Source organism: Panthera onca, chromosome B2 (assembly GCF_046562875.1).
Source record: "Panthera onca isolate mPanOnc1 chromosome B2, mPanOnc1 haplotype 2, whole genome shotgun sequence".
NCBI classification, from domain to species: Eukaryota; Metazoa; Chordata; class Mammalia; order Carnivora; family Felidae; genus Panthera; species Panthera onca.
This window is the reverse complement of record NC_138343.1, coordinates 75,498,623-75,515,427: the sequence shown is the minus strand read 5'-3', so window position 1 is coordinate 75,515,427 and position 16,805 is coordinate 75,498,623. Positions and strand designations below refer to the sequence as shown.

Sequence of the window (16,805 nt, the reverse complement as noted above, 5' to 3'; positions counted from 1 at the left end):
CCAGGTTGAAAATGACTGGATAAAATTAACAGCAGATTAGATAGTGTAGAAGAAAAGGTTAGTAAACTTGAAGACAGAGCAATAGAATCTATTCAGAATGAAACACACCAAGAAGAGTGACAAAAATGAATAGAGGATCTGGAAATGGTGGGAAAGCAACTTCAAGCAGCTTAATATACCTGTAATTGCAGGCCCCAAAGAAAAGGAGAGACAGGAAGAGATGGAAATATTTGCAATAATAATGCCTGAAATATTTCCAAATTTGGCAAAATCTGCAAATCCACAGATCCAGAAAGCTTAATGAACCCCAAGCATAAGAATAGTGAATAGGAGCACCTGGGTGCCTCAGTCGGTTAAGCATCCAACTTTGGCTCAAGTCATTATCTCATGGTTTGTGAGTTTGAGCCCCATGCCAGGCTCTGTGCAGACAACTTGGAGCCTGGAGCCTGCTTCGGATTCTGTGTCTTCCTCTCTCTGCCCCTCTCCTGCTCATGCTCTGTCTCTCTCTGTCTCAAAAATAAATAAACACTAAATTTTTTTTAAATAGGCGAATAAAACTATACTAAGGCAAATAATAATCTCATTGTTTAACTAGTAATAAAGAGAATATCTTAAAAGTATCAGAGGAAGAGATAGATATATTATTACAGAGGAAAAAGGATGATAGCCAAATTTCTCGAAGCAATGCAAGCCAAAAAACAGTGAATCAATCTTTCAAGTACTGAAAATAAAAAGTCAACCTAGAATTCTAAGTATATCAAGTATCTTTAAAAAATAAAGGTAAAAAAAAGATTTTTTTCAGATATGCAAGAGCTTATAGAATTCATCAGAAGAATTTAAACACACACACACACACACACACACACACACACAAATATGGAAGAGGAAACTGAAATCAAGTAGAAACCTGGGTCTACACAGAAGAAGGAAGAACATTGGTGGTAGTAAACATGGCAGGAAAAAAAACCTTATGAGATAGCAAATATTTATGACAGTTTAGACTCCTTTCATCAGCCATTGATGACCTCGTTTGGCCATGGATTCAAAGGTAAAGGTTGTGTCTGGTCATCAGTTATCAATGAGCTTCTGAACTCAGTGAACTCTGAACTTTCTGGCCTTGTGTGCTTTCTCCTGCATCTTTGCAATAGAGCAAGCGTACATTGGTTCTGGGCATCTTCTGTCTTTGGAGCCCCCTGTTCACTCTCAGCTCTGATCCTTGTAACCACTCAGTCAGCAGGAAAGGTTGATGTGGCAAAAAGGATTCAGATAATGATATCCTTCCACCCCCCTGGATTCTATCCTAAGTGTGTTAATCTACCCCATCTTTCCCCCTTGTTTCTGGCTAGAGGTTTTAAATTGACTCAATATATCATGTGATTCATGCATCTTAACTTGGCTGGTGAGTCTTTGTGTGTCTGGTCAATGAGGCTACTGTAACACCACAGTATTTTCCACTGCAATATACTAAGAAGTTTATTTGAGGGGGAACATTTCCCCCTGTATTAATTCATATTGCCTGTGACCCACTGAGCATTATTTTTTTTGTCAAAGTAGTCAGCTTCTTTCCAAAGATATTCTATGTGCTTTGTCAGATGAACTCTTTACTAGGAAATTTTTTTCTGTAATGAACTGCATTTTCATGGGCTATACGTAGATCATTGGTCTTAAGAACAGAATTCTGGGTTCAAATCTTACCCTGTTCTCTTGCTTCAATTACAAGGGTTCTCCAAAACTCATTATCTGGAAATCTATTAGAAATCTAGATTTCTCAGATATGGAGATGTATGGAGTGGGAATCAAAATTCCCTTTCTTGTCAAGTTGTTGTAATGATTAAACGGCTTAACACTTTTCTAGTGCCTGGTATGAAGCTTAACACATAATAAGTAACCAACAAATACGTTCACTCTATTTTTCTTCTTTCCTTTCCCCCTGCCTTTGCGACATAGCTATCCTCACCCTTTCATTTCAGCTCCAGAAATGGGGCATAGCAATCCCTGCCTGCATGCTATCTGCATCACCTTCTGTCTCCAGTTAGCTTCCTCCTCCACTCTGAGACACTTCCATTTGGGGCCTCACCCTCTACAGCCTCTTCCCAGGCTGGAAGCTGTTTTTGTGGTCCACACACTTGTTTATAAAGAGCGCTGAGAAAATGCCAGGGCCCACACTTTCTGTTCTTCAGGGCTTCAATATCATTGTCTTCTCCCTCTACTACTGAACCAGTTACATCTTTCCTAAGGCAGGAATCAAAGGTCTGCCACAGGCCTAGGCCAGAGGAACAACTGTAGAAAAATACATAATAGTTCAAGACCCTGCAGTCAGCTATTTTAGCATCGCTGGGAGATGATTTTCTCAGAGACTCTCTAAAACTTTGGGTGCCTTGGCCACTCCCACTCAATTTCCATGCTGAGAAAATTACTACCTTGTTTCTACTGAGAAGAAAACTTTATCAGAGATAGTGTTGTAATCCTATCCAAAGAGAAGAAATGGCTTTCAGAAGGTAAGGGCCGTCTTGTGATTCGGTGAACCCAAACTCAATTTCAAGAAAGCTCCCCCATTTCCTAGTTGGGTTTGTCACTGCTAGTATGTCCTTTCTCTCCCCTGGATCTAGACCCAGTCTTGCTCTACCAGACAGATAACTGCCTCCTGTTTTTGAACTTGTTACTCTAGTTCAATGAGGGAAAGAACTCACTTGAATTGATATTTATGTTGAAGTCCTTCACCTCTATCATTGTACTCACATACTGTTTGTATTTTATGGGATATTCATCCTTTCTAAGGCAAGCAGACTTATAGTGTGTGACTGTAAAAATGAGAGATAAATGCACTGGAGAAGAAGAAGAAAGGAGAAGAGGAGGAGAAGACAAAATAGAAAATACATATGGAGGGAAACAATTTCCTTGGCCAATAAGAAAAGCATATTATCAAATTCCTTGGGCATTTTTGTAAATTCCCAGGTTCCTTCTGGAAATTTAACCCCCCTAAGGTAGTAATTACACACACAACTAGAAAGCCATTTCCTTACTGTTCATTTTCATACATTCACTGGACTAGTCACCAGAGCTTCTCAACTCAAAGCAAAAGGTACCAGATCTTCCAGACTTGGTCAATCCATGTTTGTGTATTAGAGCCCCTTGTCCAATTCAATTCAGTTAGAGCCCCTTGGACACAAACACACACATGCATGTGCACACACACACACACACACACACACACACACATTTTTCTACATGGAAAATGACACGTTCTCCAAATTACCCGGTTTCAGATTAAAAATTTGAATACAACTTGAAGCATAAAAATTGACATAGCCTCAACTTTCTAAATGCGCTCCTGACTATATTAATTTATACTGAGGCCAGGAAAATCAAAGAATAAATTATAAAAGAAGTCTGTAAAACCTGAGCTTCATACTTGTAACTTGTTGGGAATAAAGTGGTTTTACTTTTTTTAACCTGAGTCTTCCTTCCAGGTTAACTGTGCAATACCTTTGACAATCAGTTCTCAGATTAGGGAACATATAAACTGAATAACTGAATTTTTCACTCTTTTAATCTTTTTCTTTCTTTTCAAAGTGTTTCTTTTCAATAACCGCATTTGTAAGCCACATTTCTAGATGGACTAAGTTGCCTCTAGAGTAGGAGTTAGATGAGCAAGGAATCCATTCAAATGTAAAGAGGTCTTCAGGAGATCTTCAATTTAGTATACTGGTGATACAGTGAGGTGGACAATGGGCCTAAGTAGAAAGGAAGTTACAGGAACTACATCCTCCCCACAGTTCTTATACACCTATCCTGCTCTCTCTGTCCTTCCTTTCCTGAGCAGAGAGGAGCCAGGATCATTGTATGGAAACAAAGATGAGGCAAGCAGGGGACCTCCCACAATTGTCTCTACCTACTCTGATGGAGACATAGGATCTTGGGATTTGAAAGCCAGAATGCATAAACTGGTTGTAGAATCAGTTCATTGTTTTGGCAACTAAATCACTTGAACTCTCACCACCCATTTCAGGGAACCAACTCCAGACCATCCTGGCAATAGTGACATGGTTATCAATCTCATCCCATTAGAATTGGTATCTGTATTTATTTTTTCAGTAGGCAGTTTTAGTAGGAAGTTTTAAAACTGTTAAAAATTGGTACTCATGATTTTTTTAAGGTGAGGACACAACATCATTGGAAAGATGGGATTAAAGGGTGAAACTTGTTCTGTGAGAGCCTCGTTTGTTTGAGAGCCATGCTAGAAGCCAACTGCATCTAGTTGCCTTTCCTTTCTTTTCCTTGAGGAAAGTGCAGGGAAAGAATAAAGGTTGATAAAGGGAGGTCAATAAAGGGATGCCTGAGAATCACAAGAATTCATTGTTCTAGTTTGTATTATAGGAAGAAAAATGCTAAGAGAGAGAGAACGTCTTATACTTGTAAAGCTAAAATAGGGTGGAGATTCTTTCTTAATCTCTGAATAAACTCCATTTCCCCACTTTGTACACCTAGAGAAGCTTTCTCTCAGCTTCCAGCAAGTGGAGGACAAGTGGAGAGAGAGGACTATAGACTGGCAACTACGATGAAGGACAATGAAGGGTTTTAAGAGAAAACTGTTGTAAGACAAATGAAAAACTGCAATAAAACTGCAAAAAGTACTTATTTGAATAAGATAATTCAAATATGAAAACATGCATGGCTCAGGGATTTCCTTTTTTTTTTTCTTTAAAGAAAGTTCATTTTAAAAAATGTTCTTGATATTTGAATAGAATCCTCAAAGCAAAAACAGGCTCCATGGCAGAATCTGGAGAATCGCATGAAACAAGAGCCTTCTGGCTACTGGGAGGTATTTGATGGAAAGATTAAAAATGTAAGTCTTTATAAGGTACTGATTTTTTCAGAGTGGCTAAAATTAACAACTCAGGAAACAATAGGTCTTGGCAAGGATGTGGAGAAAAGGGAACCCTCTTGCACCATTGGTGGGAATGCAAACTGGTGCAGCCACTCTGGAAAACAGTGTGGAGGTTCCACAAAAAATTAAAAATAGAGCTACCCTATGACCCAGCAATTGCACTACTAGGTATTTATCCAAAGGATATAGGTGTGCTGATTCAAAGGAGCACATGGCCCCCAATGTTTATAGCAACACTGTCAACAATAGCCAAATTGTGGAAAGAGCCCAAATATACATCAACTGATGAATGGATAAAGAAGATGTGGTACATACACAATGGAATACTACTCGGTTATGAAAAAGAATGAAATCTTATCATTTGCAACAACGTGGACAGAACTGGAGGATATTATGTTAAGTGAGTAAATCAGTCAGAAAAGGACAGATATATGTTTTCACTCATACGTAGAATTTGATCATAGGCAAAGGGAAGGAAAAATAAGATAAAAACAGAGAGGGAAGCAACCCATAAAGGCTCTTAAATACAGAGAAACTGAGGTTTGATGGGGGTGGGGGTGGGGAGAATGGGCAACAGGCATTAAGGAGGGCACTTGTTAGGATGCGCACTGTTATATGTAAGAGATGAGTCACTGGATTCTACTCCTGACGCCAAGAATACACTGTATGTTAGCTAACTTGTGAATTAATTTTTTAAAAAAGTACTGATTTTTTTATTTAGTATGTTTCTATCTTACTTTTTAACACAAATTAAAGTACTATTATGCTTTTTCTTTTCTTTGAGATAACTGACAATTTTTAACACTTTTAGCTTGCATTTAAGCATATTTTATTTTAAAGTTTTCTTTATACGAGCATTAGAAGTTTTTAAGAGTTTAAACCTTTTAAAGGCGTTCATTCTTACAAACAATATTGATGAGAAAAGTAATGCTCCTAAAATACAGTTAATCTCGGACTTCCTTTGAGGGCTTGGAAGAAAAACATAGTTTTGTAAAACACTTAACAAATTTTATTATTTCTAGCCACATTTTGGGCCTTATACAGCTGGTAGTGTCTATTCCATTTCATTTCAAAAGAGTTTTGATTTGGAATCCAAGACCCATTTCCAGAGGAAAAGGTATCATTTTGAGTGACTTTTCTGTACCACACCACACATCTCTTCCCATGACTTTCATCTTCTACTTTCCTGGGTGACTTCTGTCTATGGAGAACCACATCCTGGTAATTCTGATTACTCAGAGTCTCAAATGGCCTTCTTCTAAGAAAATATAACCTTCTTCAAATTGAAAAGAAAGCCAAATTCAAGCTTCCAAATTCTATTATGATAATTTATTTTAAAAATAAAACGTTTTATTCTTTTTGTTTTAAAGAGAAAAAAAAATTTTGAAGCACATAACTAGAAGCAAGACAATTAATTATAGCCATTTAAAAACAATAAACTGGTTATCTATAACCAACAGATATGTCAGCTACGCTTGTGTGTGGGGGGCGGGGGGTAGATTTTCATTTTTTAACCTAATTTTGATTTCCAAATTGTTTTTAACATGTTTGTATTATTTTTATAATAAAAACACCCATAAATATTTCAAATAAACATTAACTGAATGAGTTAACTGTTAAGTTTCCTCAAGTGTTTGCTATAATTTTTTATTCATAATTCGGATGCAGTAAAGCATGCCAATTTGTATTCACAGGAGTGAAATTCCCTAAATGTCTTTCAGGTATCCTATTCTTCAACTTAGCTAAGACTTTTAAGAGTTAAAAATGGCATTTTACAGAAACAGGAACATTAGCTTCTTAACATCGTTGATGAAAAGGAGATCTGTGCTCAGAAGACAATACCCAGTGGCACCAGAAAAGCAAGCAGGTGTGGATACCAGAATTGACTGTAGTTTCCATAGGAAACTTGTCCTCCCAAGGACGCAGGCTGGATGGGTTGTTATAAGTCATCCTAGTTGCCACCTGACTTTCTATCATTGTTGAAAATATCCGAAGCAGGTCAAGCATTTTTTCCATTCCCCCCAGTGGTCTCCTCTATGGGGAGGAATACAACCCGTTATTCATGAAGTTACATGATCCATGGCTACTGTCTTCTCTAGAGACCAGGAGAGAGCCTGCCATTAGTAGATACTCTATAAATACATGTTGAATGAATATGATATTGACGAAATGTAGTATTTCATTTACCGGTTTTGTGTGTGTGTGTGTGTGTGTGTGCGTGTTTGTGTTCTGTCATGTTTATGTGTTTTGTTTTGTTATCTATTTGTGCTCATTACAAAAATTAACTTTCTTAGGGGCAAGAACATGATCTTTTTGGCATCTAGTAGAGTATTGGTACCCAATTAATTTTAAGGAAGGTCCAAAGTTTTAAGTTCCAGGATAACACTATGGAAATAAGCAGGTTAGTATAATGGTTAGATGTTTAGTATAATGGTTAGGGACCCAGACTGTCTGGTTTCAAATCCCAGCTCCATCCTTAGGAGCTGTGTGACCTTTGGGCAAGTAACTTAAATTCTCTTTTAAAGTAGAGATGGTAACAGCACCTACCTCATGTGGTAGTTGCAAGAATTAAATGAGTGAAAACACCAAAAATGCTTAGAAGAAATCAAGCAATAGTAAGTATAACATTCAGCCTACATTTGAAGTCTTCTAATACTAACCTTTAGGTTTTTTTAGTTAGTTTACTCTTAGAAAAACACGACTTCCTGTTTCTAAGGAGGGAAAAAGCCTTTTAAAAGTTATAAAAAGACTCAAAGTCTCCTTAGACATCAAATAGCTCTTACAAAACAACATTTTGATGAGTTAAGTGTAAAGGAATCAAAAACATACGGATTAAATTTCCTTTATAATACACATGGGCTTAAAATGAAGAGAAAAGTGCTTAGCAAAACACACTTTGGGTTTGCCAAACCCAAAACATTGAAAAACACTTCAAGACATTCTGCAGGCCCACGACAGAACCAGGTCTTTCCCATCCACAATTAAAATCCTCACTCGTCTGGATTCTGAGCTTCAAACTGGGCCACAGCTTGTCATCTTTTGATCCCTCTCCTCAAAGGGTAACCTTCCCCGGATTTATGAGGAAGTATACTGCACCTTGGAGCAGTACATAAGCAGTTTATAAATTAGAAGGCAACAAATAGATTGTCATCTGCATATGATTTTCAGCTTAATATTTTATTGAAGATCTACACTATGCACGTGAATGCAGTAATATGTGTTGCAGATACTGAAACTAAGATGTAAACAAACATAATAAGTTGCCATTATATTGTTCTGTTTGCAACATAACCGTGAGAAAGAGGCAACTTGGACATTTGAAAGTATTATTCAAGATTGAATAATATTCTAAAAATTGTTTTCTGTATAAAAATATGCTTTTCTAAAATGATTTTGAATTTGAGAGTCTTGATACTATTCTGTCTACATGTTACAAGTATTGGAAAACATCTAGTTGCCTGACCTGGACACTCTTTCTCCCATGTATTAAGCCTATGAAGTGTTCTATAGCTGTAATTTATAAAAACAAAGAAGCTTCAGGTTTTAGATTTCTTATGAAATAGATAATTTTCTACACTGAACTGTTTACAGGCTTTCATAGAGGAGCAAAGAAAAGCAACCTGCAAAACTAACAGATACTCCAGAAAAGCAGACAGGAATCAAAAACCAATGTTAATGTTAATGACCGGTTCACATCTAAAGAAGCAGTTTTTTGATAACACAGGCAGATAAAATGAACTATTATTTTTTCCTGCTAAGCCCTGCTATGTTTGATTACTTCCTATAGCAACCTGGATCCAATATCATAAAACTTAATGCATCAGTTAGTAAGTTTCTCTGTAAATAAAATACTAGGGTAAAACAGAAAAGAATATGTTTCTGAATATATCTTAAATTGAGACTGACAGTGGCAAAACTAACTTAAAACATTTTTTTTCTCTATTTTGAAGTGTATTACTTTTAAATTGTTTCTATTTTTTTTCTTAAAACGATATTAGCCTTCCATGTATTTTTCCCTGTTTAAGAGCAATGGGATGACCCCTTCCTTTCAGGACTGTCAGATTCCCTTTGAGTAGGAAGTTCACCACTAAAGAACAATCTTAAGAACAAAATGTTGATCTGATATGCACTTGTGTCATCTCATTTTTAGAACAGATTAAAAGTTTGATGAATATAGACAGTAGTTTACATTTCATTAATTTTGTAGAAATGTCACAGAAGAACTCAGTGCAGGACCTTTTATAATCGCCACCAGTCCCCTACCCACAGGTGGAGTTTGCCTAGGAACCTTCCTTTTGATGAATTCTTAGTCAGATTTTCTGCAGACAGTTTATCTTGGCTTACAAAGAGACTGATAGGTTCTTGATCAGTCATGGAAAGTGTTTCAGTTATAAGATAAAAATTACCACTTTGAAAGTAAATTTTTTTAACTTTTTTTCTTTTTCTTTTCTGCACTTTCTTTTCATTTTGATTTCTCATGATAAAAGGGATAGATAACCTATCTCTGATTTTTGCCACAGTAAAGTTTGTCACAATTTTCAAACATTTCAGTGTTCAGATAGGAAGAGCAGTCAACATTAGTGAAAACCCTGCATTATAGATTATTTTCAAGAAAATGCACTTGAATGAATTTAAATTTTTTAAATGATTCAAAATAACCTTCTAAAGTTACCTATACTTTAGCAATTGGTTTGACTGTGTTTATGATTATTCATACATAAGTGAGATTTTCTGGAATAATTAATAACAAATAATGCATAATAAATAATAATGCAACTGTTCTTTAATGCTAGAAACATTTCCCAGAAATCTTTTTTTAAGTTTGTTTATTTATTTTGAGAGAGACAGACAGTGCAAGTAGGGGGATGGCAGAGAGAGAGGGACAGAAAGAATCCCAAGCAGGCTCTGTGCTGCCAGCACAGAGCCTGAAGCGGGGCTCAAACTCATAAAACCGTGAGATCATGACCTAAGCCAAAACAAAGAGTCGGTCCCTCAACCGACTGAGCCACCAGGCTCCCCTCCCAGAAATCTTGATTATGACACTTAAGAAAGAGTTAATTAAGGAAGAAATACAGCCCAGCCACTATGTAAACCATCAAAAGCATCAAATAAATGAAAATCAAATGAATGAAGCTTTAATACAATTAACATACATTATATAAAGGAAATGACTACAAGTGCTCACTACTTGACCTGTTTCATATTTCATGAACTGAGTTGACTTAAAATCAATAGCTGTAATAATATCTGTAGTCTCTGATTACTTATTGTCACTTAGGTAGGCAAGTATAATGGCTATTTGATCATGTAGAGATATTTGAAAAGCATAGTAGCACTCATCAAAATAAAATCTATAGGTTTACTATGTCTGTGGACAAAGACTCTAATTAACCTCCCTTTTCTTGTAGAAGCTGGTGAAAAGGACTCTAAGTTCATCAAGCATGTACTAAAGATCCCATTGCTGCTGGCCACTGAGGAATCTAAGACAAATAAGATGTCACAGTTTAATTATAGGTTATTTGTTTATTTATTTTTAAATTAAGACTTAAAGCCTGAAAAATTAGAGACCTAAGAGATCAATCTAATCCAACACTCCAGTTTTAAGTTCCAAAACAGCCAAAAGATTTGCCCCAATTCAGGGTCATTTGGTATGTTTAAAAACTTAGAAAAGAATGATACATAATTTATGCTCGTTTGACATGTATGTAAAATCTAGTGAATTAGTTTATGTAGCCAATATTTATTGTTTTATTGCCTCATAGTTGTCTGTGCCATTCTTTGGTTCAAAATAGGTTTGTTTGTGCTTTCCTTTGGGCCAAATCTCTAAACATCGCATTTGGAACAGTGTTAATTAAATCAAGGCTATGTGCTAAATCTTGTTTGAATCAGTTAATTCGGTTATGTGCCAAGGTCTTAAGTCTGACCAAGCATCTCATAAATATGCTTGAGGTAATTTGGGCAAGCTATTACAGCTAAATCAAACAAAATCCATTAGCTTTGCCAGAAAAACTACTGAGCCTAAATATCCTATTGAAAATGAATCTGTAGGCAGAACAGGCCTTGCTGATAGCTAGGTGAAATTACTCACTGACCTTTCAAGAATCATTCAATTTTCTCTCTCTTTCTCTAATTATCTCCATATCAGCTTGCCTTACAGGAGCAGCTGAAGTGACATCCATTCTCTGCTCATGTTCAGCTGAGTGTAACTATTTTGAAAAAGACATTGGTCATAGTGACTAGGAGACCCCATTGGTTGGCCTCTCCCTTCTTCTGCGGAATCCCAGTTTTACTCAGATATTCATTATTCAGGGTCCAGTGTAAGCAATCTTGGGTTTCTAGGGACTATCTGAGTTGGAGAGGCCCAGGAAAAGGACTGGATTTCTTGCTAGTCTGGGTAGATGGGGGCTAAACAGTCATTCTAATTTCATCTAAAAATAAATATGATCTTATTTTATAAACCACATTGGTGAAGCAAAACATGTCAAGTATATTACTGTAATCATTTTTTGAAATTTGGAATACTGGGCATTTTTTCCCGAGAACAAAAAGTTATTTGGGCACAAAATATCTTCTTTTTAAATCAGGTGTAGTTGCATAGGTGGAATAAATCTGGATGCATTATATACCTATTATAAAAAGATTTGGTTAGTGATAAAGAACAAATTAAACTGGGCACTGCCAAATAAATAGCAACCATCTGTAAGAATATTAAAGACTTCTAGAATTTTAATGACTATCTTAAAAAACTAACCGTACCTAGGTGCTCTCAGATAAAATCAAATTAAAGTAAGTCTAATTTACCCACGGTTATTGTTCTGTCAGTTCTATAGTTGTATGCACACAATATTCTTTATCACATACAGAAACATATAAATATTTGGTCAACTTTCAAGAGATTTAAATTTTAAATCACTTCAATTAGCTTTTAGCAACCATATCCTGCAACATGAAGATTAATAGTGACCTTAGATAAGAGTAGTTTCATAGAATGGGAGTATAAGCCTGGTTGGAATGTGTTCAAAATAAATGAAAGATGAAAAAGGCATGATCCTGAGCTGATGAGTGTGAAAGCTTGGTAAAGTATCTTCAACCACAACCTTGGTACTCTTGCCCCTTTCTAATGTTTGGATAAAAGAATATATTTGAATAGAATAGATGTATATGGATTGGATGTATGTATACATACATATACACACATGCACTTCCCCCCACACATCTTAAATGATCATGCATTGCTGTATCTCCTATGATTCACCAAGGGAGATAGTAACTTAAGTTTCTAAGTGATTCCCTCATAGACAGGTTCTAAAGACTTCAGTTAATGAACATATTTAAATGCTTCAAAATACAATTATATTAGTAAGATTGACTACATAAAGAATTAGATAAAATGAGTTTTATTGACTGAAATCTACCCCTAAGTACTTTAATATTTCCTCTAAAATTTGCCATGCATTCATTAATTTGAAACACTTTTTTTTTTAAGTTTACTTATTTTTGAGAGAGGGAGGGGGAGAGAGACAGAACTTGAGTGGGGGAGGGACAGAGAGAGAGGGAGACACTTTCAATATCCTCATGATCCTATCTTTTAATCCAGCCACTGCTACACCAGCTGGTTCCATACAGGTTTTGACCAGATCCACAGTATGATGGAATCAATGCATCGCATTGTCAACAGCAGATCTCTCTTCCTGTCCAGGTTTCTCTGAACCTGGCTTATGGTGCCCAGGAGAATCCACTCTGTATTGACACATGCACAGCTCTGAAGTGGGGGGACCTGTCCTGAGAGACCACCCCTGCCCGGTAGGAAATGGGGAAGATATATAAAAAATACTTTGTTCTTCTATCACCCAGGTAGACAGTTCTGAGATGCGTTTCATAAAGCTCTGTGAAAGGGCTCAGCCTCAGTTAGTTGCCTTCAATGTAGCTATCTCCATAACACACTCTTATGTTTGTTTTCCCTCTTCCACTTTCCTATCCTTATCTTGCACCCTTACTCCCTGGGATCACTTTCAAATAAACTACCTGCATAGCCAGACTCTGCTTGAGGTTCCTTCTTCAGATCACCATTTTTATTAATTGGACTATATTTAAAATTTTTTTTCAGCTTTTATTTAATCTCAATTGAAGCTGTAGTAATAATCAAATTGTAAGGGAATACATGAGGATGTTGGGAAACTGGTGCCAGTGTGGCCACAGAGGTTTTGGATCTTCTCAAATAACCAGATAAAACAGAGAATGCAAATAGATAGCAAAACCAAAAATCTCATGAACAACATTTCCCCAAAAACCCAGGCAAGGTATCTCCACACACCCCAAAAGACATGCAGGGGAAGACAAACCACGAGTAGGCACAGAATATGAGTGCTACCACCATCTTTGTGGGAGAAACCAAAAGGAGGAAACAAAGCATTTGAAAAACCAGAGAAAAGGAGCAGCAGGTATTCACTGGAAAATAAAAATGTTTTCCATATACCAAAAAATAAAGCAGGCCGAGATGAGAAGACCAAAATGGAAGGGATTTTGCCTACCCTATTAGTATTGAATGCAATCTACTCCAATCTTATGAACCCTTAACAGTGACCAGGCAGATCCTTCTCAGCACTGGGCTTCACAGTGAACAGAAAGTGCTAGGCATGGAACAAAATTGAGCAGAAGAGGAACAATAGACACAAAGGAAAGAAGATTTAGATACAGTGTGAGAGAGCAAAAGAGCCAAGAAACCTCAGAGAGCAAGCCACTGTATTTTTTAATAGTACATAAAAACAATAAAAGAGGGTGCCCTTTATTGGGTTTTGTTTGTTTATTTATTTATTTTGAGAGAGAGAGAGATCATGGGAGTGTGAGCGGGGGAGGGGCAGAGAGAGACTCCCCAGCAGGCTCTGTGCTGTCAGAACCCAAGGCGATTTGGGGCTTGATCTCACAAACCATGAGATTATGACCTGAGCATCAAGACCCAGGCGTTTAACCGAGGCCTTCTGAGGGTGCCCTTTAAATCTAGAAAATTTTATCTGAGGGGTGCATAGATGCTCAGTTGGTTAAGCATCTGACTTCGGCTCAGGTCATGATATCTCAGCTCGTGAGTTCGAGCCCCGTGTAGGGCTCTCTGCTGACAGCTCAGAGTCTGGAGCCTGCTTCAGATTCTGTGTCTCCTTTCCTTTCTGCCTTCCCCTGCTCAAGCTCTGTCTGTCTGTCTGTCTCTCTCAAAAAATAAACACGAAAGAAAGAAAGAAAGAAAGAAAGAAAGAAAGAAGAAAATCTATTTGAACCAAGCCTCCTCCAGAGGTTTTGGAAAACTGAATTCACATTTAAAAAAAAAAAAAAAAGCAACAGGAAACTATGAAGGTCAAATCCCTTAGAAACCATGAAGGTTACTATAAGAAAAAAGAGAAAAAGAGGTAGAATCACAGTCCCATAAATAATTACAGTATTCTATAAACATGCTCAAAAAACAGGTCAGTATATAATGTAGCATTTCCAAATAAGCAAAAAGGCATTAAGGAAATGATGACACAAGATGTGCAAAACCAACATAAATCAGATTAAGAAAAATTCAGAAATGAGGTGACAGATTTAAAGAACAAAATTGAAAATAAAAGAAACATACCATTTTAGAAATGAAGACAAGAGCCAAAGGATCACAAATATAAATAAACACAACAAAAAAGTGCCTAAAGAGATATAAGTGAAGAGAATGAAACTTTTGAAAATCAGAAGTAAATGGAAAGGGAAAGGGGAAGAATGGGTAGAGAGTTTCAGTTTGGGACCATGCAAGCGTTCGAGAGATGGTGGTGACGGTTGCACAACACTGTGAATGTAGTTAATGCTACTGAATTGCACCCCTTAGACTGGTTAGATAGTATATTGAATGCAATGTGTATTTTACCCCAATTTTTTTTTAACGTTTATTTATTTTTGGGACAGAGAGAGACAGAGCATGAATGGGGGAGGGGCAGAGAGAGAGGGAGACACAGAATCGGAAGCAGGCTCCAGGCTCTGAGCCATCAGCCCAGAGTCTGACGCGGGGCTTGAACTCATGGACCGCGAGATCGTGACCTGAGCTGAAGTCGGACACTTAACCGACTGAGTCACCCAGGTGCCCCGCTTACCCCAATTTTAAAAAGCAGATTAAGAATGAGGTTAAAAAGGGAAAGGGAAAAAAGATATGAATAAATATTGTCGGTAGTCAAAAAGTTTCTGCTAACGAGAAAAACAAAACAAGAAAATGAATAAATACAAACAGTATAATTCAGGAAAACTTACCTAAAATTAAAACAAAATGAAATTACATATTGGAACACAGGTACTTGAGAATATTGACTCAGAACAACCAATATCTGCACATAATTTAGTGAAACTAATGGACTTTAGAAAACAGGAAAAAATACATTTTTGCATCTATGTAAAAATAGCAGAGGATTTATAAGGAAAAAATAGATTATCGTTGGAATTTTTGACAGCAGCACATTATACCAGAAAAAAAAAAAAAATGAAGTAACACTCGAGGGGAGAGAATGAGAGTGTATAAAGGCCAGAGACAAACTGTTGTCAACATGTAGGAACTCAAGGAATATTATTCCCATGGATCTTTCTTTGGAATTTATGAGAGAATGAGCTTCAGACATCTAAAACGGCGAGGACATTGACATATGTCACAGGGGGGTATGAGCATTTAATACACCGTTACCTATAGAACTAAGATTTAATAAGAAAGGTATCCTAGAATATAAAGAACATATGACCTGATAATATAGATACAACATAATTACCTTTAAAAAAAAAAAGGTAGGGGAAGAATAGAGACTGCATATGGCAATAAATCTAAATGGCTTTACATTATCATAATAGGGACCTTAATATAAATTTTGTTATTCTGAAACTATCCCCTGTGTAACATGGGATAAAGGAACTGAGTACTATCGAATTCTATCATCTCCTCAATCTTTGATAACCAAGATTTTCAGTGTAGACAGAAGAAAATACAGATATAATACAGGAAAGGTAAAGCACAAACCCTGTAGCCCTATATTTGAATTGGAAATATTAGAATGAATTCTCTGAAAGAGCCTAGAAATGATGATAAGCCAGTGAGTGATCCTAGAGCTAAGACTGTGGTTTTTATGTATCATTTCCTATTAAAAGACATTGGGGCTTCTTGGAGAAATGGCCAATTCCAGGTCAGAAGCATATATAAGATGACCTAAAATATCTTGACATACCAAAGAGCAAAAGAAGACCATTCTATAATATCAGAAGACTCTAGAGCCAACTGGAAAGAAGCTCCCACCGGCCAAATACAGGATAATGAATATCAAGAAGGGTAAAAATGATAATCAGTTAAAACCCATCAAACATATTTATATTTTGTAACAATATTTACAATAAACTAATTGGTCATCTCCTGAGAATAACAGATAACTTCTCCATTATCTAAAAATTGAGTAAATAAAAGAAAACAATCAAACATTTATACTGCCACTCCTTTATGAACTGTATGTACCATTGGGTAGCCAAATAGTAGATGAAGAAAGCATTTTCTTACAAAATTATGCCAACCAGTAAATGAAAAAGAAGTAATAGAATTAAATATTACCTTTTAGTAACCCCAATAAAATAATATATCTACGCTTTGAACATCCACTGCTATAAAGATTAAAAATGAGCAAATAGCAGACGTTATGTGTCTCCTGATGAAAACCATCATATTGCCAAAGGAATTGAACCTGAGTCTCAATAAGTATTTGGATCCAGCTGCCAGTCTGCAAGAGTACAAAAGGACAGAGAAACACGTTGAACAGCACCATGAATATGCATTCAGCAAAATTCAGATTGTTGACTCTGGAAAGGTGAGATGCTCTGGGTTCTTCACAGATATATTGTAAGAAATGGCTGAGAATCCTGTAGACTACTGTAGATT

At 36.5% G+C, this 16,805-nt stretch overlaps 1 pseudogene; it reads right to left on the bottom strand.

Annotated features, from left to right (window-relative positions):
- Positions 1-2,015: 2,015 nt before the first annotated feature.
- Positions 2,016-16,805, bottom strand: part of LOC132667972 (protein CRIPTO3-like) — a 34,862-nt pseudogene continuing 20,072 nt past the window's right edge.